General features: G+C 45.1%; 1 protein-coding gene and 1 long non-coding RNA gene across 6 annotated transcripts in view; one reads left to right on the top strand and one right to left on the bottom strand.

Annotated features, from left to right (window-relative positions):
* Window positions 1-24080, bottom strand: part of EFR3B (EFR3 homolog B) — an 88411-nt gene that overhangs the window by 63013 nt on the left and 1318 nt on the right. The window lies entirely within an intron of this gene.
* LOC113937900 lies at window positions 548-9732 on the top strand. The gene is made up of 3 exons (XR_003524753.2): window positions 548-605; window positions 2151-2250; window positions 8793-9732. It is a non-coding gene; the product is annotated as an uncharacterized LOC113937900 (long non-coding RNA).

Genomic DNA, 24080 nt, shown 5'->3' with positions numbered 1-24080 from the left:
TTTGATCAGCGTGAGACCCGGCAAAGTCACCTCCTCTCCTGGCCCTCAGTTTCCTTTTTATAAACATCAATTGCATTATCCCCATTCAGCAAGAGCAATGCCTTTTTGCTCAAAACAGTTCATGTTTATTTTCTTAGCTTTACAGTCCCCTTGTAAAGGCAAGGTCTGGACTTGGTCATCCTTACCAAAGCAAACTAATTCTATTTGAGCAATTTACAATAAAATTTATCCCCGGGCTGATAGCACAGACACCCCTTCTAGATGAATTGGAGGAAGCAGAACAAAGTTTGGAGAGCAAGGGGCGTCAGACTCAAGTGCCTCCGGAGAGGGCCCGGCCTGGGTCCAGCTGATGCTAACTGACCCAGCACATTGCACAGTACTGGCTGGGTGGGGTAAGGAAGAGGAGGAAGTTTAAAATACATAGTTTCTGCCATCAAGGAACTTCCTCTCTAGTTGGGACAGACAACATATTTAAAGTTGATGACGTGTCACAATGAGACAAAGGAGTGCATAAGCCTGAAGAAATCCTGGGAGTTCAGTGAGTCCAGGAAGGCTTCCTGGAAGAGGCAAGACCTGAGCTGGATCTCTAGGGCTGGAGAGAGCTGGTAAGTGCAGGTGAATCCACAGAAGGAAAAGTCAACAGGTCTTCAAAGGGGAAAAATTTAAGAAAACCAAAAACATGCCATCTTCTCTTTTTCCTTTCTTTCTTGTTTCTGATTTTAAAAGGGATCCACGCTCACATGTGTACATTTGTAAATACGAATAAATAAAAATGAGTGTAAACATCACGTAATCACACTCTTTGTAATTAACTATTAAACTTTTAGTGAATTCGTGGTAAGTAGTCATGTGGCTTGCAGATGCTGTATTAGACAGCACAGAGATATGGATCCTTTCCATCATCACAGAAAGTTCTATTAAGCAGCACTACATTAGAATATTTTCATACTGCCTTTTCTCAGATCAGTTCATCTGTGTTAGAGAATGTGGATATCTTAATTTGATGGGTCATAATGTTCCATGAGAATTCTTGAAGATACAATTGTATATTCTTTCTTTTTTTCACAAGTTAGTTCTTGCTCTGCTCATTTCTTTTTCAATTTCCTATAAAGTTTGTTGTTTCCAAAAAAAAATTAGTGTATTTGTTTCCGTGTTTGTGCATATTTTTAAATATAAGCATAAAATTGGAATCCAACAGTAAAGTGTTAAAACCTTTCTTCTTTTTGTACTATATCTACCTTCCCACTAAATATTTTCCAGAACCTCATTTTCATAGCTACTCTGCTCCACCTTTTGACCAGACTCTAATTTATTTAATCATTTCTCCCTGTTGTTTCTAATTTTTCATTATCCTGAATGATGCGGCGATTTGCCCTTGGTAATTAAAGCCGGGAATGGTGCAGGGAGAGCCTGGTTTGGTTTTATTGGGGGGTCAGGAAATCAAATGGTAACCTGTGGCTGCCAGACTTGTGGCGCAGTACAGGGGGAACCTGTGGGGGCCAGCACCTGTCTCTTGCTGTCCAGGAAGATTCGGGAACAAAGTGACCAAGAGTATGCGCTGATGAAAATGAACTTGCGGAAGGAGGCAGGGTCCAAGCTTCCAGATGGGTTTTATTGGGAGTGGAATTAAACAGCAAATGAACTGTCCCCGGGGAGACAGTTTGGGCCAGACCATGTCTGACAAACCAGTAGCTGTCAGCAGCCTGACCTTTCCGAGCCCCCCATGCTTCCAACACGCTCACTGCTTTCCGGCCAATCTTGGTTAATCTGATTGCCACCTTAATTGAGGATGGGGAGGAAAAAAAAAAAAGGAAATGTGTCCAGTTGATTTCATGTCAAGCCTTCCATTCTTTACTAACTGTAAGCTTCCCTGGGCTTTGGTATCACTCTTCAAGTGAGAAATTCATTAAAATAAACAGAATGTGGGACGCATGGGTGGTTCAGTTGGTTGAGTGTCAGACTCTTGATTTTGGCTCAGGTCATGATCTCAGGATCCTGAGATCAAGCCCCCGGGTCAGGCTCCATGCTGGGCATGGAGGCTGCTTAAGATTCTCTCTCTCCCTCTGCCCTTCCTCCCCCCTCCATCTCTTTCAAAGAAAAAAGAAATAAGTAAAAATAAACAGAATGTTTTTCTATTCTTTGTCTCTTAGAACCACTGACAGTGGGAAAAATTTATCCCAACTATTTTCAGGAGCCAGACAGCCCAGATTCCAACCCCAGTTCCAGGTCTCACCAACTGTGCACGCTTAGGTAAGGTATTCAAGCTCTCTGTGCCTCCGGCTACACATCAGCAAAATGGGCATAACAGAACCACTTCATTGGTTTGCAGTGAAGACGGGCTGAGTTAACACAAGTGAAGTTCTGAGAAGTCTTCCTAGCATACAATAAGCACTCAGAAACTATTAGCTATTATCATCATTAATATTGCTCTCATAATGATTATTAAAATCTCTTTCCCAGCTTATGAGAGAGAAGGCAAGACAGAATAAGATGTAATTTCAGAGAAAGAATTATTTATTTTTATACTTGGAGTGTGAACTAAAGCACAGACAACTGTTTAGAGGTTTAAATCCACATACACAGAGCAGGATTGCGGAGGTAATAAGAGATGGGATGAAAAAGTAATTTTGAGAGGAGATTAAATTTGAACACTATTTAAAAGAGAAGGATTCCATTGAATCGTGAGAAAAGGAGGGCTTTCCATGTATCTAGAGGGTAGAAAGGATACACTGGCATTTCCTGAGTGCCTATGATATCAGGTGCCTAGGTTAAACACTTCACAGTGAAACAAGAATTCCATGAGGTTAGTATTGTCACTTTTCGGAGAAGAAAACCAAAGCTCAGAGAGATTAATTAATTTTATCGAGACCACACAGGGAGCAAGGAACAGAGTCAGGAACAGAGCAAGAGAGGCCCTCTGACTTCAGAACAGTGGTGTGCATAAAGATTTAAAGTGAAAGTAAATATGTCAGGCAAGTTTATGAAGAAAATGTGCTCAGGTGGAAAAAGATAATTTCCAACGTGGATTTTTTTTTTTAAGTTATATGTAACTGACGATGAAATCTGAACCAGCTCTGTGGATTGTACCAGTGTCAGTTTCCTGGTATTGATGCTCAGTGATAGTTATGCAAGAAGCAAACATTGGGGGTGGTGGATGAAGAGTTCACAGGTCCTCCCGGTACATTTCTTTGCAACTATCCTTGAATACATTTTTCAAAATAATAAGTTTTTTAAAAGTTGGCATATAACAAAGGCAAAGGCACTTGCTTTGCGTGGAGGTGGTAACTGGCAGAGGACCTTGACATAGGACTCTGATCTGCTCCCAGTGGCCAAGACCAATGTCACGCCAGAGCCTCTCCCACTGCCCCTTTGAATGACCAGCCAGCCCCATGCTAGCTTGGGCTACCACTGGAAGGAGAAATAGGCTTGTCAACACATACATGGAGCACCTATTATGGGCTCCCATCGTGCCAAAGGCCACCTGGGTATACAAGGTGCTAACAAGACACAGGTCTGGTTTTCAGGACTCTTACAGTCTCTTTGGAGAGAAAGGCACAACCAATAAATAAAATGTAAGCCAGCCTGGGCAGACTGAGGTTTCTCAAGCAAAGTTGCATGTGTTCTAGCAATTCAGAGAAGACTGAATTAGGCTGGATTGGTTAAGGAAGATTAACTCACTGGGGGAGGTAGAATTTAGGCAAAGCCTTGAAGGATGTGGGCCTACCAGGTACTCACTCCAAATAGAAATTGTGTCATAACATAGCTACACTTTTGTATTTTATAGCATACAAAGAACATGCTTTGGAATTAAGCAAAACTAGGACTACAAACTATGTGATCTCAGACAGGTCATCCAAGCCTTCTGCTGGTTTCCTTGTCTGCGGAAGATGAACAAAACACCTAGCAGGAGCTGATATACCGTGGGTGCTCCGTAAATGTGAACTGTCTGGTCCCCGTATTTCATAAGCATTTTTCCTCTTGCTGAATTGTCATCATAAGCATCATTGTGAATGTGACTTAAAATCCCAGTGAGGAGATCTCTAATCATTTTGCCGAACTTTTCCATATTATTTGACATTTATCTTGTTTACATGTCACACTATCAAAAATAATGTTAGAATGAGTGTGTGTACAATGCAGCTTTTTTTCATTTTCTGGATTATTTCCTCGGGACAGATTTCCAGAAATTGAGAGAGTATCTCGTGGGTGAGGGGGAGTTATCTGAGGGTTTGATGAAAAGCAGGTATGAGAGGGTGAGAATCGTGTACTGGGAAGACCAACAAGAGTAATCTGGGAGGGTTGACTCTGAGTTCGGAGAGAATGGAAGAAGGGGGCCACCAAGAAAAGGAGCAGGAACCAAGGCTTAGGATGAGAAGGGCCAGAGTCAGGATGAGGGAGAAAAAGAGAGAGAAAGGGCCCGATGGGCTGCAGCCTGAGCAAGAATAGCCCGTGGCCCGGGCTGACAGCAGAGATGGAGGCTGAAGCCCAGTGCTTGCAACTAGTGACCAAAATAGGGACCCCCCCCCCACCTCCAGTGGCGCCTCACTAGCCACACCGGTCCTGGAGATGGCTGAGAAACTCAGCCACGGCTTCAGTTAGCACCATGTCAGAGTGATATATGCGAGATGTGGCATCGGCCATGACAAGGAAGGTGAATTGAGGCCAGAGTCTGAACACTGTCCAGTGAAATCAATGCAACTAAAGCTGATAAAAATCTGGAGGGAAAACAATGGAGAGGAAGGAGCCTTCCAGCACCGGCTCTCCTGTTTTCCTGATGTCTGCTAATCACCGGCACAGGATACACGCTCACCATGATGTTTGTAAACAAAGGAACTCGGAGTGAAACGTAGCCAGCTGGCTGGAATGTATTTGAAGAAGTAACTTAAGTGCAAACCTCACTGGCATAATTTTGAAGACTCGGTGACAACCTGGAAACATTTTAGGATGGGGTGTTTGATGAGAAAGGTATATGCTAACATGTGTCCAGGGCACAGCCCGAACTAGTAAAAATTAAGTCGAGACAGGAGATGTTCAGGAAAGGAAACAGCTTGACCTGTTGGGGGTATCAAACCAGAGCGAAATTTCTCCTTTGTTTTCATGCCCAGGAACAAAGGATATTTGCATTCTTTCCCCCAGTTCCGCTTGTCTGTAAGCCCGATTAGCAGGCTCTATTTCCTCTGAGATGCTGCTCCCTTCCCTGTTCTCACTTCCATTCCTTCCTCCTTTCCTGGTTCTTGGTTGGACGATGGCCTGTTCCCTCTCTTGGCTGTGGAGGGGCGATTTCCAAATTATAGGATGCTACCTGCTGTTCGCCACATTCCTCCTCCAGGGTTAAACTTTAAAATCACCACCAGTAACCCCTGGTAACCACTGGGGAAAAAAAACCTAGCACAGAATCTTTAACAATTTTTATTTCAGCATGCTTTGAAATTGGGAAAAAAACAAAAACAAAAGAAGCCCGAGATAAGATACACTGTGGCCACGAGAACAGGCAAAGGCTTCTCTCTTCACTTCAATTCACATGGACTCCCGGCTATTCCCAAGGCCTCCTCCTCCTTTGCTTCACTTAGAAAATGACTCTCTGGTACAGATCAGACAATGAATCTTTGTTTGACTCGTTGCTCAACACCCAATTTTCAAGTGCCAGCAAATAGATGGGCCTTTAAGCCCAGTTACCTTATTTTGTGCCCCAAAATGGGAATAATGACCTATTTGAGATTCCTCCCCTTGGTTCAGAATTCCATTCTCAGTATCTGCACCTGCCCCGATGCACAGGGAAGCAGATACAAATGGGTTGGTGGCTTTGTCTGGAAACAGCCCACACGGTCTTCAGGAGGGAACTGGCTAGGTAAACCAGTGAACCCCCAGGCAACGGATGCTGTGCAACAGCTGAAATTAATAGAGGTGGGATCTGAGCACTGTTCCCAGGAACTCTCCAAACATACTGTCAATTCAAAAGGAGGCTGCAGAACACGTGTAGCATGATACCATTTCTGTGAAACACTCGCAGGCCAAACAAACTCGGCGTATGTGTAAATATGTGTGTAAAACAGGCTGTAAATGCACCCAGAAAGTCTGGTAAGGATCCCCACAATGCAGGGTTAGCAGCGGTTACCTCCAGCGTAGGGGCTGCAGCTTGGGGCCTGGGGAGGAGGCGACAAAGTCCCCACCACGGAAGGCACTAGCCACATGTGGTTATTTAAATTAAACAAAATTTAAAGCTCAGTCCCTCAGGCACAGCAGCCACATTTCATGTATTCAATAGACACACGTGGCTAGTGGCTACCGTATCGAACAACGCAGATACAAAACCTTTGCATAACCGCAGAAAGTTCTCCTGGGCAGCTCCAACTTAGACCTTTAGCTTTTATTTCAATTTCCTGCCCCCACAGAAATGTTTCTGTATTATACAATACAAAACAATGTGTTATATATGGGTAATACATAAACATACATAATTTCCACGTTTCTTCCATTTTCCCTTCAAATGTGATAGGAAGAATTTTCTGTTCAAATATTTGGATTCCGAGAGTTTAAACACACACACACACACACACACACACACACACACACACACACAGGCTGTTTTCTGCACTTGCTCATCTTGGTTCTTGCTGGAATTTTGACACAAAGTTGCTGTGAAAGAGCCAGGAGTCATTCTAATTATTCACACATGCACACACCCATGCATGCAACACAAACCCATCCAGTACCTTAGACGGGGTAGAAGATGAAAAGAAATAGAATGCAGGGGGCTCCTGTGCCCTTGGGTGAAAGCATGTGCACAAGCAGACTTAACAAAAGTTATTACAAGTGCCCCTGGAGTCAGAGAGCCAGCCTGCTGGGACTTCCAAGAGTGGAGATGTCGTTTCAGTTTAGCTGCATCCCAATAGAAATGAGGCACAGATAATATTTGGACAAACATGAGAAGCAAGGGCATTCCAGGCAGTGGGAACAGCATCAGCAAAAGCTCAGAGGAGCCAAGTCCAAGGGAGCGTTGTGAGAAAGGTCATTGGCCCATCTACCTGGGGCAGTGTTAGTGCAGCTGAAGTGTTGCGGGGGGCAGGTGGTGAAGTGCCCCCAGATGGCAGGCCAAGAGGAGAACTGTCATTATTAGTAAATGGCAGTCTCAACCACCTTTTTTTTTTTAGGTAATCTCTACACCCAACATGGGGCTTAAACTCACAACCCCAAGATCAAGATCACATGCTTCACCGGCTGAGCCAGCCAGGCGCCCCTCGACCACATTTTATTGTGCTGAGGAATGTGTAGGGAATCTACTTCCAATGGATAAAACATGGATGGAGAGTGGTCTGCCCCTCCCATCGGCCACTGGGAATGAGACTTCCCTGACAGGGGGTCAAGGAAGGGGTGAACTAGCAGTGCCCACTTTGAGATATGACGAACGAACGTAAGGGAGTCACACTGGGTGAGTATATGCCAGGGTGGCCAAGGCAAATTCAGTCTCTCGCCACAGTGGAGTGGTGATTAGGTAAAAAAAATGGAGGAAGGACGGGCTTCTGCTTGGTGGCTCACCTGCCCTGGAGCAAGTGATGACATTTGGGATCAGGGTGGAGGACCAGAAATGAGGTGGGCAAAATGTGAGCTCCCTTAAGCCTCTCTCCCTCTCTTTTCCCGTGGGGATCACCAAGGAGAATTGACAGCTGAAGAGGAGGAGAGGGACTTTCACGGGAGACACTTGGAGACAAGTGAGGGCAGATCCTCATGGCATCTGCACAGCGACGGGAACGATGCCTGCCATCAGACAGTGGTGAGCACCCAGAGGCCACCTGTCATGGCAGTTTGGGGACGGAGGGAGTTTCAAGAAGTGCAAATGGTCGGGGCGCCTGGGTGGCTCAGTCAGCTAAGTGTTTGCCTTTGGCTCAGGTCACGATCCCAGGGTCCTGGAATTGAGCCCCACATCAGGCTCCCTGCTCAGTGGGGAGTCAGCTTCTCGCTCTCCCTCTTCCTTTCCCCTCACTCCTGCTCTCTCTCTCAAACAAATAAATAAAATCTTAAAAAAAAAAAAAGAAGTGCAAATGGTCAAGATAGGGAAAGCCTGAACGCTGGGAGGACAGGGAAGGCATGCAGCTCGGCAGTCAGGCGTCCACTATCAGCTTACCGGACAGGTTTTCTGTAGAGGGGACAGTGGAATCTCAAATTGAATGGGTAAGTGGACAGCCATCGTGGAGGGAGGAGGAGAGGTGTAATGTCAGCTTCCATTGCTTCTGGTTTAGAAGTGTCTAGAATATGACATGAGTCATTTTATTTAACAGTAGCAAAGGTAATGCTTGGTCTGTCTATGCATCCATCATGGCGGACACGTTGCTTTGGCAGCTCACCACCCCCACTGCCAGGCATGCGTACTTGAGGACCCACAGGCCACCTCCAGTATCAGTGGCGCAGGTCCCTGGGCAGGGGGTCAACTTCTGAGATGGTCCTCACACCGTGTGCTTCTAGAGTGGCCTCAGGACCCTAGACATATTTTGTAGCTTTGATGATAGAATTACTGTTAACAGAACATTGTTGCTCTTTTATGATTTCCTTAGTACTACTTAATAAGCATTGTTTATCAATATAAGTAGTGTCCTGGTTACATTTGTGGAAGATTTTGTGGCCCTTTGAACCCCAGGGAATCCTAATCAATGAGAGCAAAGGGGGAAAAAGTTAATCCTTATGTGTATAGCTCTCTGTAAGGTGTTCTGACCTCATTGTGGGAATTCATTCATCTGAAATGTATTACTCTGAATACAGCACACTGAGGCATTTGATTCTTTTTTTTTTTTTTTAAGGACACTTGAACTATGGGAGATAAGAAGCCTTCCAATAAATAAGTCCTGCCCTCAAAAAGCTTGCAGAACAGTCAACAGAATCTGTCACATGAAAACAGTACAGCAGTAGAAATTTCACTGGCAATTTGGTTTAAGTTTGGAGCTAAGAACTACAAATTAGGATTTAGGATATACAACACCTGTATGCCTTCCCCATCCCCATAATATGTCCAGCTTCCTACTGTGGTCACCGGGCAGCCTATAAAAAGCAAGGTTACTCACCTCCAGCTTTTCAAATGAACACACGGTATCAAATATAGAAACCAGAGGAAGCTTCATTGTTATGGAGCCAAACTGATTGAGAGCAAGTGTGAGTGCTCTAAATATATAGAAGAACTAGCAGATTTAAGATGCAGACTCTTACAGGCTATGAATCCAAGATCAATCACTGAAGAGTCCAAGTATATAATCAGAGAGTCTGTCACAGCACGAGCTGTCGGTGCCAGAACACAAAATCGGCACCACGCCCAGAGCTGCTAAAAAATAAAGCCAGGACCAGGGTGGTCGTGGTGCCAGAGGGAAATTTCAGAAGCAACACTTTTGAAATGCAAAACAGAAGCAGGAGCAAGTACCAGAATTCTGCAAAAATGCAAAACAAGTACTAGGTTGAGTCATACTAAAAATGCCAAGTAAGCAGCAGGCCAAGTACAGCCAAGACCCATTTTTAATGAAGCAGCTCTAGCGCACATGGGTGCTCCGGACATACCAGCACGAGGAAGAAAGTCCTTCCACCAGGTTCTGCCCTCTGCAAAAGCAAAAAGCAGGTGGACTAAGAAGGCAGCTCAGCCGAGTGCAGTGCATCTCTGAAAGCAGAAACCCAGGTGGAAAGGAACAGCTCCTTCAAAAGCTCTCGATGAGGAGTGCGGAATGCCTCCTTGGAAGCATATCCTCGGGCCCTGTTACTGCCATGTTATCATTAAAAAGGATGTTGGCAGTAACATTTGTTACTGTAATTATTGTAATTATGACCTTACCTGTTAATACTAACATCAGCGGACATTGGACAGTTCTCATTATGTGTCAGGAACTGTGAAGAGGTTTGAATGCATTATTTTATGTAATCCTCCCAACAATATTCAGCTGAGGTCTACCTGTCCCCATTTTACAGATGAGGAAAACTGAGACTTAGAGCAGTTAAGTAACTTATCCAAAGTCACACAACTGTTAGGTGAGGTAGCTTTAATTCAAACCCAGGCTGTTCACACTTGTTCTGGCCTGCCAAGGAGACACTGAGATTCATTCCTTTCCATGTGTCATTAGGACAAAAATAATTAGCCAGGGAGGTACAGGTCTTTGCACAGAGATATCATAAGCCAGCACATTATTAAGAATTATTAAGAACAGGTGAATAATAAGGCCATTAAAGGCTCTGAATTTCTCAGCAAAAGACAGGACTGTGGGCTGTGAGGTCTCAGCAGCTCCACGGAGGAAATGGAAAAATCAATCCTGAACACACGCCCGGCCCCGCTCAGCCATCACCCAGACCTATGTTGGCACCGAGATGCTGCTGTAGGCATGGTCAAGCCAGGATTTATTTTGTCATTCAAAGTCCCAGAGAATGCCAGCGACAGTGCTCAGAAGGCCTTCCACCAGATGGCCCTGCTCTGCGGGCCCTCTGCCCACCGCCCTGCCAGCACCATCAGCTCCCCAGCTACCAGCGACGAGCTGGCCTTCCCGGGGCGGCCTCCTCCACTCTCTGCTCAGCACGGAAGTTGTCTAGCAGCCTAACGCCCGTGACCAGCCGCTCTCAATGGCCGCTTTTCCTGGGGTGCTGGGGACCATCTGGGGCTGTGGGTAAGATCCCCGGTGCCGGCTGGCACAGGTCCTTGGCTGTCTCCCGGCCCGCCGACTTGCCAGCGATGCAAAATAGACCCGCTATTGTTTGCGTGCGTGTTTTCTTCTTCTCCTGGGTTTCTTACGGTCTTATTGTAATATAATTAACATGCAGTAGATGCTCAGATCTTAAGACTTCACTGCCTTGAGTTTTGACAACTGTTTATACGCTTGTGTCACCACCACTCAAACAAGAGATAAAACATTTCAGATCCCTCTAAAGGGTTCCCCTTTCTAGTCAAGCCCCTCACCCAACCACTATTTGATTTCTAATTTCTCTAATCATAGATTTGTATTTGCATGCATTCTTGCATAATTGTTTCTACAACATAATTAGGAGATTCTAGATAACTCTCCACAGGCTTTTGACGATGAAAAATACTTCTAATTATATTTACGTTCTGCCATCATGCAACACATGCTCACTACACAAAATGTGAAAAATACAAACTATTTTTTAAAGAAAATTCAAAAACCATCCGTGATCCTATTGAGCAGAAATAACCATGGTTAGTATTCCAGTAGATTTCTTTCAAGGCTAGTACATACGCATTGATTATAGGCTGGCTCCCTAGTGGAGCATGAGCTTTTTTGTAAATAAATAAGGCTTGTTGCTGCTCACCTCAGAGAGGGCCATTTCAAGCTGCCGGTGTGAGAGGCAGCTTGATCAAAAATTCAACCTGCAATTTAGGGCACCAGCCCCTCCAATTCAGTGGGGGACACCGTCTGAATTCACTGTTTATTTTCTTCTGTGGAATATGTCTTGCACACCTTCTCCCCTGGACCTCTCACGGAGCTTCAGTTTCACTACTCCCAAGGACAATGGCTAGCTCCTTGGGATACACCCCCCACCAAGATGAAGACACACTTGCCCCCCACGCAGACCACCCCTGATGCAACCTCCAAATCTCATCATCATTCCAGCCACTTCCACAACACAGTGTTCCCCCACACAGACACACCCTCAATTTTATTTACATAAATCTTCTTTCTTAAAAAAAAAGTGGTACTTTAATGATATTCATTCAACTTGGAGGAGTTTTTCAGAGATCCAAAGAATATGATGACATCATAATTTCTGGTCTCTTTTTCTATACACCCCTGAGCAATCAGGTGACTAATGCTAGGTCATCAACCATGTCTGAGGCTGAATAATATCCCATGTACGTATAGATCACATTTTGCTTATCCATTTATCTGTGGATAAGCACTTGGGTTGCTTCCACTTTGGGCTATTTTGAATAATACTGCTCTGACCGTGGGTGTACAAATACCTTTTTGAGGCCGTGTTTTCACTTCTTTTGGTATATATCCAGAAGTGGAATTACTGGATCATATGGTAATTCTATTTTTAGTTTTTTGAGGAACCGCCTTACTGTTTTCCATAATGGCTGCACCATTTTGCATTCTCACCAGCAGTGCATAGGGCTTCCACTTTCTCCACATCCTCGCCAACACTTATTTTCTGGTTTTTTGACAATAGCCATCCTTGTGACTCTGAGGTGATACATCATTGTGGTTTTGATTTGCATTTTCCTAATAATTCGTGACGCTGAGCATCTTTTCAGGGGCTTGTTGCCATTTATATATCTTTGAAGAAATGTCTATTCAAGTCCTTTGCCCATTTTTTAACAAGTTTTTTGTTGTTGAATTGTAGGCACTCTTTTTTTTTGAGAGAGAGAGAGAGAGAGAGAGTGTGTGGTGGGTGGGGAGGGAGGGGCAGAGGGAGAGAGAGAATCTTAAGCAGGTTCCACGCCCAGTGTGGAGCCTGATGGGAGGCTCGATCCCATGACCCTGAGATAATGACCTGAGCCAAGATCAAGAGCTGGATGTTTAACTGACTGAGCCACCCAGATGCTCCAGCACTCTTTATATATTCTGAATAGAAATCTCTTATCGGATATCTGATTTGCAAATATTTTCTCCCACTCCATGGGCTGCCTTTATACTCTGTTGATAGGGCTCTTTGGTGTACAAAAGTTTTTAATTTTGAGGTAGTCCAATTAATGATGACAATTTCAATAAAAATCCAGGCATAATAGAAGAAAATAACATTGGAATGAAACAGACCTGGTTCTTTTCTTAGCTATGCCACTTAATGAACTGGTTGACCTCCAACAAGTCATTTAACTTTTCTGAACTTTTTAAAAAAGATTTTATTTTTAAGTAATCTCTTCTCCCAAAATGGGGAACGAATTTAGAACCCTGAGATCAAGAGTCACATGGTCTACCGACTGACCCAGCCAGATGCCCCCTTTTCTTTTCTTTTCTTTTTTTTTTTTTATAGATTTTATTCATTTGACAGAGAGAGAAAGACACAGCCAGAGAGGGAACACAAGCAGGGGGAGTGGGAGAGGGAGAAGCAGGCTTCCTGCGGAACAGGGAGCCTGATGTGGGGCTCGATCCCAGGACCCTGGGATCATGACCTGAGCCGAAGGCAGATGCTTAACAACTGAGCCAGCCAGGTGCCCCTGGATGCCCCCTTTTCTGAACATTCTTATCATTATCTGAAAATGGGTCGGGGGAAAAGAATACCTCCCATCCAGGATTTTTGTTAAATTTGAATATATATAAAGCAAGAATCGTAGCACCAGCACTTGGAACGTACACAGCTCTTATCCACGCTTACCCCAACATACTTGTCAGCTTGCATCATCCCGTTCAACAGGACCCCAGAACAGACACTCTTTGTATTAACAAAGGGATCATTACCCTCATCTGATCAATGATAGCCAGGTTACATAAAGGACCTGAGATCACAGTGTCTACATTGCTATCTGGATCTTTTGAAAACTCCCATTGTGGGTGCACTCTCAGTCCCTGCTTCCCCGCCCAGGGGACAGACAGCTGCTCCAACCCATTATCAGACCCAAGAACTGGGGAACCCTTCAAGACCATCCAGTCCAGCTCTCCCAATTTGCAGATGGTGAAACCAAAGCTGAGGGAGGTTAAGAATTTTGCTCAAATTCACAGAGCCAAAATCGGCCCTGATGGCCAACTCTCCCTCCCAGCACAGAAATGAATGTCCTTGACCAAGCAGAAGGAAAGCCTTGTACGACGTCCAGCACCGCCCACTCCTCAGAACACTCAGCCTTGTTCTTCTCTGACAGTGTTGTCTGGGGGGAAAAGGACATTCTTAGTGGTGCTGTGGAATAGCTTTGGGGCAAAACTTCTCAAGACAGACGTGTGTACTGTATTTACCAGCTGCTGGCCCAGGCAGCTCGTAGGACCAGGCACTTTCAGGAGTTTGATGGGAACAATATGGGAAGACCTTGGTTTTGTTCCCTTTTCTATTCTGTCTGTATATGACCAAGATTCGCACACCTGTGCTTCCGCTCAGTGCCTCCACCCTCCAGCTCTGAGACTGAGGGGGCACAAGGCTGTGTAGTGCTTTATCCAGGAACATTCTGGTCAGGTGTTTCCAAGCAATGCAAAAACAGACATTTCATTGCCTTTGCCTCCAAGGGCCTTTTTATCTTTCTTGTTTTACGAAAGAATAATGCACAAAAGATATGAATGGAAATCAAAATAAAGATTTACCCATAATTATACTACTAAGTGACCTTCCTTTTTGAAGAAAAAGATTGTGACATTTATTCTGAGCTCCACAAGCCAAGGAGGAAATGTGGGAGAATGTCTCTCTAACTGCCCTTCACCATTTTTTGCGGGCAGGCCAAGCGACTGTTTCTCATGATGAACACTGTCGAAGTCTAGAGGAAAATTCAAATGGTTATATTCTGGCACATTCTTTACTCCATACAGCATTATGATCAATGGGGGAAGACAAAGTAAAATGGTGAAATATTGCTGCTATCACTACAGGGTTCTTTCTGAGACACGGCCCCCCTGCCCTGCCCACTATCATTGGTGCCCTGGAAACATAGGCTGCTCCGTTTAGATGGATGAATGGATGGATGGATAAATGGCACATATAATTATTTTATAGTTCAATGCAAACATCTGAGCTCTTACTACATACCAAAGATCTCTGCTGGATGCTAGGAAAAATAAAGATAATTAAGATACAGGCTGTGTCTTCAAGAGTGTCACAGATCTAGTGTAGAAAGAAAGAAATGACATTCGGTGTGACAAATAAATGACAAAAATAACAGCAGAGCATAAGATACAGTGGGGACCCAAAGAAGACGTGGCAGGAGGCTGCGGAGCTCTTGATTTTTTCAGCGTCATCTTGGATGCTTCTGCTCTAGAAGCATCCCTCCTGTACAAGTAGTGAGAAGACATCCTATTACAGGTACTCCTTTTAAGGGATCTCTGCCAAGGTCTTTACAAATGTTCTTGTAATTTGGGGATTCTTTTTCATACAATTTATAAATGTTATTTAAAGTATTATCTACCTAAAAAGAAAGTTGGGACACAGAGCAAAGTCTCTCTCAATAAGCAGGAGATGAAGCGTGGAGCTCTGCCAAATTAGAAGCTAACACTCCTGCTTCCCAGGTGCTTGAATTTATATGGGTCCTTCTATAGGGTGATGACAAAGTCAGTATTTGAACCCAGATGCCCTAATTCTCAGATTTATAGTCAGACCACAGGATGTGCACTAGGGCACTGAGCTTAAAAGTCCTAGATATAAACCTACAAGGAATCCATGCCAAATCTACTCAAATATTCAGTTTGGAATTCTTCCCTTGCAGTGAAATTTGCTGATTGGCATAAGGCACACGAATTGCCACAAGGTACAAAGGCAGTGTTTGATCTCACATGAAGCTCTGTGAGCACCTGCTTAGAAGACAGTGGAGAGAAATGACTTCGACCAGCTGCATGACCTTGAGCAAATTGTTGGACTTCCAAATCTCTGTGCCCTCAGCTCAACCACAGAAAGAATGGCATCCACCACCCAAGGACAGTTCTGAGTGGAGATAATGAGTAGAATGACGTGGAATAAGCATTGCTAAATGTCAGGAAGGCACAAGAATGTAGCATAGTACGTGCTGTGGGGAGCGCTGTGAACTGTGTAAGACTGATGAATCACAGACCTGTACCCCTGCAACAAATAATACGTTATATGTTAATAAAAAGAAAAAAAGAGAATGTAGCATAGTGTAAGACTTGGCTAAAGGGGCCATGTCTGCCCTCTTTGTGGTCTCTGAGATTTTCTTGTCTTTCTGGTACAGGGATGAAAAGGGACATGGTCACGGACCGCCAATCCGTGGCTGGTCCTCTAGGAGACCGGAAAGCTCTCAACATCATCAGCGTCACGGCTGTCCCATCTCAGGGGCCCAATCTGGCAGGCAGATTTCACAGAGGCAGGGGTCTAGCTCACAGTATGGAAGCAGCTCTCTGGTATTACATTGTTTTTACCAGACCCTTCCATCGAAGGCATTTAACAAACACAATCTAAACATAACATTTCCATCCTTGTACACAGGGATCGTCAGTGTTTCTGGAGAGGTCATGGGCATGCCCCAGAAGCATCCATTAGAATTGCTTGCATGGGGATAATATCACCCTTGATAGGCATAGTGTTCTGCAATGGAAACACACTCAGCTAGACATTATCTCATTTGACCCCCGAGCATACTCTCACTACATCAGGCAGACTGATTATCCCTATTTTACAGGGGAGGAAATGGGCTCAGAGGGAGGGGAACTGTCCAGGGTCCTTTGGCTAGGAAGTAGCCATCTGGGTGGGACTGGGGCCCCTGTCCCCCTCTCCCACACACCACTCAGTCCTGACCCACCCCTCAGAGGCAGCGATTGCCATATCCAGACTGGCTGGACCTGAAGACACAGGGAAGGAGTTTTAATTCATAGGCAAACTGTCGAGAAGCATGAGGTCCTCCTGCTAAAGACTCCCCAGTCTCTGTTCTCCTTCAGGTCAAGCACTGACCGTGGAGCCTGTCCTTAAGAACGCTGCCATCTAGGCATGTGCGTAACTCCGTGGTGGTCGTGACAGCCCCCCTCTGCCCCCCTACCTGTCCCTGTCTCTGAGATGCACGCCCAAGCCTCCTTGGTTCTCATGCCCTCATGGGCTCCTGTATCCTGTCTTCTGGCCCCACCAACCTGCTCTCCTGGCTCCTCTTCTACTTACTTATCCACAGCTAGGGCTTTCCCGGGGCCCTTGCTCTCCCACAAATCAAAACAATGACAAAGGAGGTAAGAAGGGTGTCCAGGGGCAGGGGATCCCACCGAGAAGTGAGGGCTCCCAGATTCCGTGCTGACTGGCTTAGGCCCAAAGGGAAGGCACATCCCCCTCAGGGGTCCATCCCTGTCTTCTGCACTCCCCTGCACAGCCCAAATTGACATGCATGAGTGTGAGGTACAGTGAGCTCTGCAAAGGAAAGGCCTGGATTCTCTGAAACATTCAGAATATTACAGGGCCAGTGCTGTGGCAAGGGGGGGGGGGGTGTCCATACTCCGCCTAAGTTGAAATCCCAGTCCTATCCTATAACTGTGTAGCCATGGGCAGGTTACTAAACCCCTCAATGCCTCCACGTTCTCATTTCTAAAATGAAAATAATAATCCCTAACATAGGGCGCCTGGGTGGCTCAGTTGGTTAAGCGGCTGCCTTTAGCTCGGGACCCCAGGGTCCTGGGATCGAGTCCCGCATCGGGCTCCCTGCTCGGCGGAGAGCCTGCTTCTCCCTCTCCCTCTGCCTGCCTCTCTGCCTACTTGTACTCTCTCTCTCTCTATCTCTGTCAAATAAATAAATAAAATCTTTAAAAAAAAATAATCCCTAACATAGTTTGGGGAAGATTAAGTCAGTTAATACATAAAAAGTGCTTAGACTACTGCTTGGCACACAGTAGGGCCCAGTGAATGGAAACTGAAGTAATAGTAATTGTACTGCTATTCAAAACACATTTAAGGCTGAAATACGTAGAGGGTCAGGAGTTACAAGGTAGATAAAAAAGATGACACTTAGCTTAGGAGTCATTCTTTGAATAAAGTTTTCCAGTGCCTTACTCTGTACAAAGCAGTGTCCTATGCCCTAAAGAGGCAGTAGGGAGAGAGAGAAATGAGTTCCCTGTCTTCATGGAGCTGTTTTCATAGTGAGGGTATGCTGTTTTCCCTATTTTCATGGCAGTAGGGAGAGAGAGAAATGAGTTCCCTGCCTTTCTTTTTTTTTTTTTTTTAAGATTTTACTTATTTATTTGAGAGAGAGTGAGAGAGAGAGAGAGAGAGAGAGCACATGAGAGGGGGGAGGGTCAGAGGGAGAAGCAGACTCCCCGCTGAGCAGGGAGCCTGATGCGGGACTCGATCCCGGGACTCCAGGATCATGACCTGAGCCAAAGGGAGTCGCTTAACCAACTGAGCCACCCAGGCGCCGGTAATGAGTTCCCTGCCTTTCAAACAGGCAGTAGGGAGAGAGAGAAATGAGTTCCCTGTTTTCATGGAGAACAGACCAGAGAAATACTAGATTGTGATAACTAGCTGTGCCGGGAGGTAAACTAAGGCACATGAATGGGAGTGACCAGTAACTGTAAAGGCAGGAATGGCTTCTCCAGGGGGCAACCTCTTTGAAGGCTCACATTCATCCGGGGAAGGAGAAATCACATCCATGAAGGGGGACAAGAGCCTCAGTGAGTCTTGGCTTCTGGCAAACTAGGAAGGAAGCTGAGAACAGAGCCAGGGGCAATTTCAAGGTGTGGAATCAGAACCCACGAACTTGGATTTGGACAGGTCTCAGTGCTCTCCAGACTGGTATAGAGCAGATTAAAGGAACTACAGAAGCAAAAGAAAAATCTAATTTAGACCAATATTTATGAAATATCTCCTCTTTTTGGAGGAACTCAGGGAGGATTTTCTTTCAGATCTTAGCATCTCAAAAAGCTGTTTTGGGCCTAGGCAATTGAATAAAAAAAACACATATCTACAGATGCTATGAGTCTTGCAAATGACTTTTCCCCTCTTTTTCAGCCTACAGGAAGCTCAAAACTGAATTTCCTGTAGAAAACTCAAAACTGAATTTGCAACAGGGCCTGCTGGTATGCACTTTTTTTCCCCTGAAATAACTTTATTCTCAGCTTTTTTTCTGTATAATTCTTAGATTTTAATTTCTCTGATCTCTTTATTTATTGTAATGCAGGTATGTGTACATGTGTATATGTGTGTGTATAAAGTATAGGCTCCAAATCATCTTTAGAACAAGTTAGATTATAATAACTTTACAGCCCTAAGTAATTTAGCACCTATTTCAAAATAAACTATTTTCTTTTTCTTTAAAAAATTTTTTGAATTTTTTGAGAGAGAAAAATAAACTATTTTCTATATGTGCTTATATAACCCACATTTATGTAGCATGGGAATTTTTTTTTAAAGTTTCAATCCCCCCTCCCCAGTCCTACCGCTTTTTTTAAAAGGGGCAAACAGGGGCGCCCGGGTGGCTCAGTCGTTAGGCGTCTGCCTTCGGCTCAGGTCATGATCCCAGGGTCCTGGGATCGAGCCCCACATCAGGCTCCCTGCTCTGCAGGAAGCCTCCTTCTCCCTCTCCCACTCCCCCTGCTTGTGTTCCCTCTCTCGCTGTCTCTCTCTCTCTCTGTGTCAAATGAATAAATAAAATCTTTAAAAAAATAAAATAAAATAAAAATAAAAGGGGCAAACATTTCCCACTGAAAGTGCACAATTGTAAATGGTCCAAAGCTTCTCACTCCTTCGGCAACTACCTGCAACAACTATCTCTGCTTTTCTTCATTTTCACTTCATCGCCCCCCTCCCCGTTCTGCACAGTGGCCCCAGTGCCCCCAGCTTCATTTCCCTAAAAGATCAATTGTGCAAATCAGCCTTTTGGCAGTTTAAAATCTTCAATGGCTCCTAACGCTCATAGAGATAAATGAACAGCCCTTATCTTGCTCCATCAAGTCATTCCCCACCTAACCTCTGCCCAAACCCAGGAAGCCCCCACCCCTAATTCTCTCTGGAAAGGCCTCTTTCCCCACGTCTGTGAGCCTTCTCACATTGGTGCCTCCACCTGGCACACCCTTACGCCCTTCTCCATCCAGCCTTCAGACCCCCTCTAAAGTCTTCTCAAAAGGCTCCACCTCACAGTGGTGTCTTCCACCTGGAGGTACTGCTGGCTGAACATCTAATGAGTAACTCCTGCATCCTGCAACACCGTGCAACTTTACTGAATCTACCTTTATATCATTTAGTCTTGTGCGTTTTACAACCTGGTTACCTACTGAAATTGAAATCTTCTTGATGGAAAGGGCTTCTCTATGTTTTTGTATCCCCCTTGATGCCCTTTGGAGTATCATATGTAGCTGACACTCCAGAAATACTTGACAGTGTATATCTATTTCCCCTCAAAACACAAAGCATAAAGCAAATGACAGGCAAGTAGTTGATATCTTCAATAAATAAAGCGCTCACTGGTATGAAAATTCACTAAAATGCAAATGGTTAAAAAACATACGAAGTGTTTGGCCACTAGAAACAAAGAATACAAGTTAAAATGATACAACTTTTCTATCAAATTAGCACAGGTTGCGGGGAATCTCAATCTTTAATGCTTTTGAGAGTACTGGGGGTTAGGTACTCTCACAACTGCTAGTGGGATTATAATTGATACAAACTGAAAATAATTTGACAATATGTAACAAATATTTTACATGTTCATATACCTTGATCAACTCATTTGGAGAGCTGCTAGGGAAATATTCTAAAATTCAGAGAAAGCTTTGGTACCCTTCCTAGGGTTATAATACTGTATGTACAACCTAAATGTACAAGAAGGAAATTATACTTCCACTCAGTAGACTGTTACATAGCCATTAAAAACGACAGCTATTAACTTGGGCGGGGGGAGGGGGAAGGAATGCTTATATTCCAATATTAAAGTAGAAAATATATAAAATTAGATGTAAAATTATGTAAAATGAATAATTCCAACCACATAAACAAATGCATGAAGGAAAGATATCAAAACAGTAAAAGCAGTTATACTTGTTTATAGTTTACTATGTTTTCCAGATTTTCTAGAAGGATTGTATGACTACCAGGGAAAAAAAAGATGATTTTCAAATTAGATTTTTCTTTGTTGTTGTTGTTGTTGTTGTACTGATACTAAGCTTATGGGACATAATTCTTGTTTCCCCCTGGCTTTTTTATTAAGAAACAGAGAGGAGAGAGCTGAGGAAAGGGAGAAAGTGGGGGCAACTCTCTTATCCTGATTAATCTCTGCAGTGAGGTGGGCGGACACTGTCATCTTTGTAGAGCCAGGAAACAGGTTCGGAAAGGCTCAGGTCCAAGGTTGCCTGAAGGGCAGAGTCAGGGTTCAGACCCAGGCTATGGGGCCCTCGGTGCTCCCTCACCCTCCTACCCAGGGTAACCCAGCCAGGATGGGGCAAGAAATCACAAGGAAAGGGCAAAAGGTGAGTACAAAATCCTAGTGGTCATTCATATAATAATATTTTTTTGAAAACATTGGTTTTAGGGTGTAGGATTGTGGACAGTGTTTACCCTCCTCTTTTTTCTAGACTTTCTGTAAAGTAATATTAACTTTCTACTTTCACACACGGGCATAAAGAAAACTGCCTTTGGATTCACTGAACTGTGAGCTGCAAGGAGATCCCGCCCCACTCTTGAGAAGACTTAAAGGAGTTGGCGGGGAAGGGGGATAAGGGGGAGGCAGGACACACAGCTCCTGTCCCAAGCCAACCACCGCACCATAGGGCTCCAGGAGCCTCAAGATTTGGGGGGGGAGATTGCAGCCTGTGCGCGCGTGTGCACGTGTGCACGTGCGTGTGTGTGTGTGTATGTGTGTGTGTGTGTGTGTGTGTGTGGTGGGAGTTGCCTGTGATGGGGAGCAGCAGGAGCTGTGGAGCTTTCTGCAACAGTGAGCCTTGCACCTCAGAGGGAGTCAGCTTCACCTTGCAGCTTCTCCACACCATCCACCATCCAAGTGTTGCACACTTTACAGAAAGGTGTCTGCCATGGCTCACTTCCCTACAGTCCTCATTCTCAATCACAAAGCATGAAGAGAGGCAAATGTTGAGGATGAGGCAGGACCTAGAGGTGAGCAGCTTTTTTCTAGTGGGATCGGGCTCTATGGACTGTATGTAGTTCTGGGGAAATCCTATCTAGTCGCTCTCCATGGCCCACTGCCCTCATCCTGGAGGGTAGCATTTCTCAGAGAGCTCTGTCTCACCTCAGTGGGCAAGTGGGACACTCCCAGGCAGGACCACTGTGGCTCCATCCCAGGAGAGAGGAATAGGGAAACTTAGTTATACAATTCAAAAGACAAAAGAAACATTAAGGGGAACCCTTTTCTTTCCAGAAAATGTGCCTACAATCATTCTACCCCAGTACCAAGTGCTTTTATTTTTCCAGCTACTTTATCAACCTGTGTTCCTAGGTATAAACAAGACTGTGGGAAGTCACCTGCGCCCGTTTGGAGAGCCATTTCCAGAAAGTGAGTGGGATTTAGAAATGAGTGCATGGTAAGGAGGCAGCGGGGGTGAGTTTGGCGAAGGGAAAGCAGAACTAGTTCAGGGGCTTGAGTGGCTAGTGAAGGAAGATGATCTGTGTGGTTAAGCTGGGGTGGGAAGTGATGCAAACAGCCATCTCAGGAGCTGGCAGAGAGGAAGAGAGAAGGGTAAAGGCCCAAGAGGATCTGAAGGGACCAGGCTCTCAAGCAACCTGTCTTGTGAGTGCAGAACCTCTTGATGCACTGTTACACCCACTGCCCAGCTTTGAGGCTCACCACAGACTCGGGAGGTATAGATGGGCACTCTACCAGTTCATACTGAGATGTAATTTCCAGAGATGACCCCACTTGTCTGCAGTCACATAGCCATGAGCTGGCTCTTCGAATGAGATGGGCTGACTCCAGTTCTAAGATTCTTTCTGTCCCAAATAGCACTGTGTCCTCTAGCCAAGAAAAGGGGCCCTTATTCTTCCACAGACAGAAGGAAGGGGAGGGAGGAGACTGAGGAATGCAGCAAGACTGAGTTGTCAGGGGCTGAGGTGAGGTGAGGAGGAGGGAAGAGGGGAGCTGAGGGAGATCTGTCCCAGATCTCCAAGCAGCTGAGAGGTGGCAACGGGAGTCAGGTTTTACAAATTCATAGTGTGATCAAGTCACCATGGTGGGTGGTCAAGGGACACATTAACCTAAAGCTTAGGTGACTTCTGACTATACATGCGGGCCTCACAGCCCATCAGTCAATAAAATCCCTCGTGGCATTTTCCTAATGAGCATTTACCCAAGACATTGAGGGGGGAGGGGCACTGAGCTAGGAAGCCTGTTTTCATTTTCCCCCTGTTCCATCTAACTGTGTCGACTCTGGCAAATCACTTGGAAAACAAGAACCAAATATAAGAAGTCTGGCTCTGTGCCTTCCCAACCTCCCAATCCACTTCTTTTTTCATCACTCTCTTGACTGCTGGAGAGAGAATGATTATAAGTATCACACGGACCCTTTCTTTTCACAAAATTCAACAAAATACTGAAATCCAGGCCACTGAGCCTTCCCCTTGGAGAGCAGCCTCCCTTTTACACCTCCTAAGACAAGGCTTTGCACTAAGCAAGACTCAGTAATAATCTCCCCACCAGCACTGGCGTGACTTTGCTTTGCTGCAGGCAACTGCCCAGAGGATTCCTTCTTTATAATCTTTCTATGAATGATTTAGAAGTAAGTACCATCTCTGTTTGCATCTGGAGGAATAAAAACATAACAGAGAAATGAAAAAGCTGTGGTGTATCCAAAAATAACACCAAGATATGTTGGCTTCCCAGTTCACCTCTCTGTACCAACCAACTCCTCCTTGATCCGCTTCACACAACAGAAGCAAACTGGGACCCCCAATGTCCAGATATCCTGGATCAGTTATGAAACTGTCTCAGACTAAATGCAATGAGGTGGCCCAGCAGAACTAGGGTTCCTAATTCTTCCCCATTCTGATGGGCCTGGTCCTAACTCCTTCCCCACTGCAGGTGCCCTGCAGTCACATGCTCTTGTCAAGTGATCTGCAGCTTCAGGCTGCATACTCTGCAGAAAAGAATAGGGGGGAAATAGAAAGAAAATACAGCTTTCTCCTGAGAACCTCACAACCTCCCAGCTTATAAAGCAACCACCTTGTTACCTTCCTGCAGAGTCCCCACTGGCCAGGAGAACACGCTCTCAGATCAACCTCCCCTCCCTTTGGTGCATCCAAGAGAAATCATACTTGTTGAGGGGATCTGCTGATATCTCAACCTGGTTCAAAAATGCAGATGTGCGACCAAAGGACAGGAAAGGACACTGATGAAAAGGCCGAATGTCTCTCTCTCTTTCTAAATAGTAAGGCCCACTGATTGCAGAGCCTTTGTACCATGCTTAGCTTCCTCTGCCTCCACCAAACTTTGTGACTCACAGTCTTTGTGCAGAGTGAGGCAGCTGAGAGGGCCTCAGTTGTGGGTTAAATCGGGAATTCGCTCTTCTCCCAATACTCACCCCTCTGGTGCCACCTGAGCCCCT

Source organism: Zalophus californianus, chromosome 8, assembly GCF_009762305.2.
Source record: "Zalophus californianus isolate mZalCal1 chromosome 8, mZalCal1.pri.v2, whole genome shotgun sequence".
Taxonomy (NCBI): domain Eukaryota; kingdom Metazoa; phylum Chordata; class Mammalia; order Carnivora; family Otariidae; genus Zalophus; species Zalophus californianus.
This window is presented reverse-complemented; position numbering and strand designations above follow the sequence as displayed.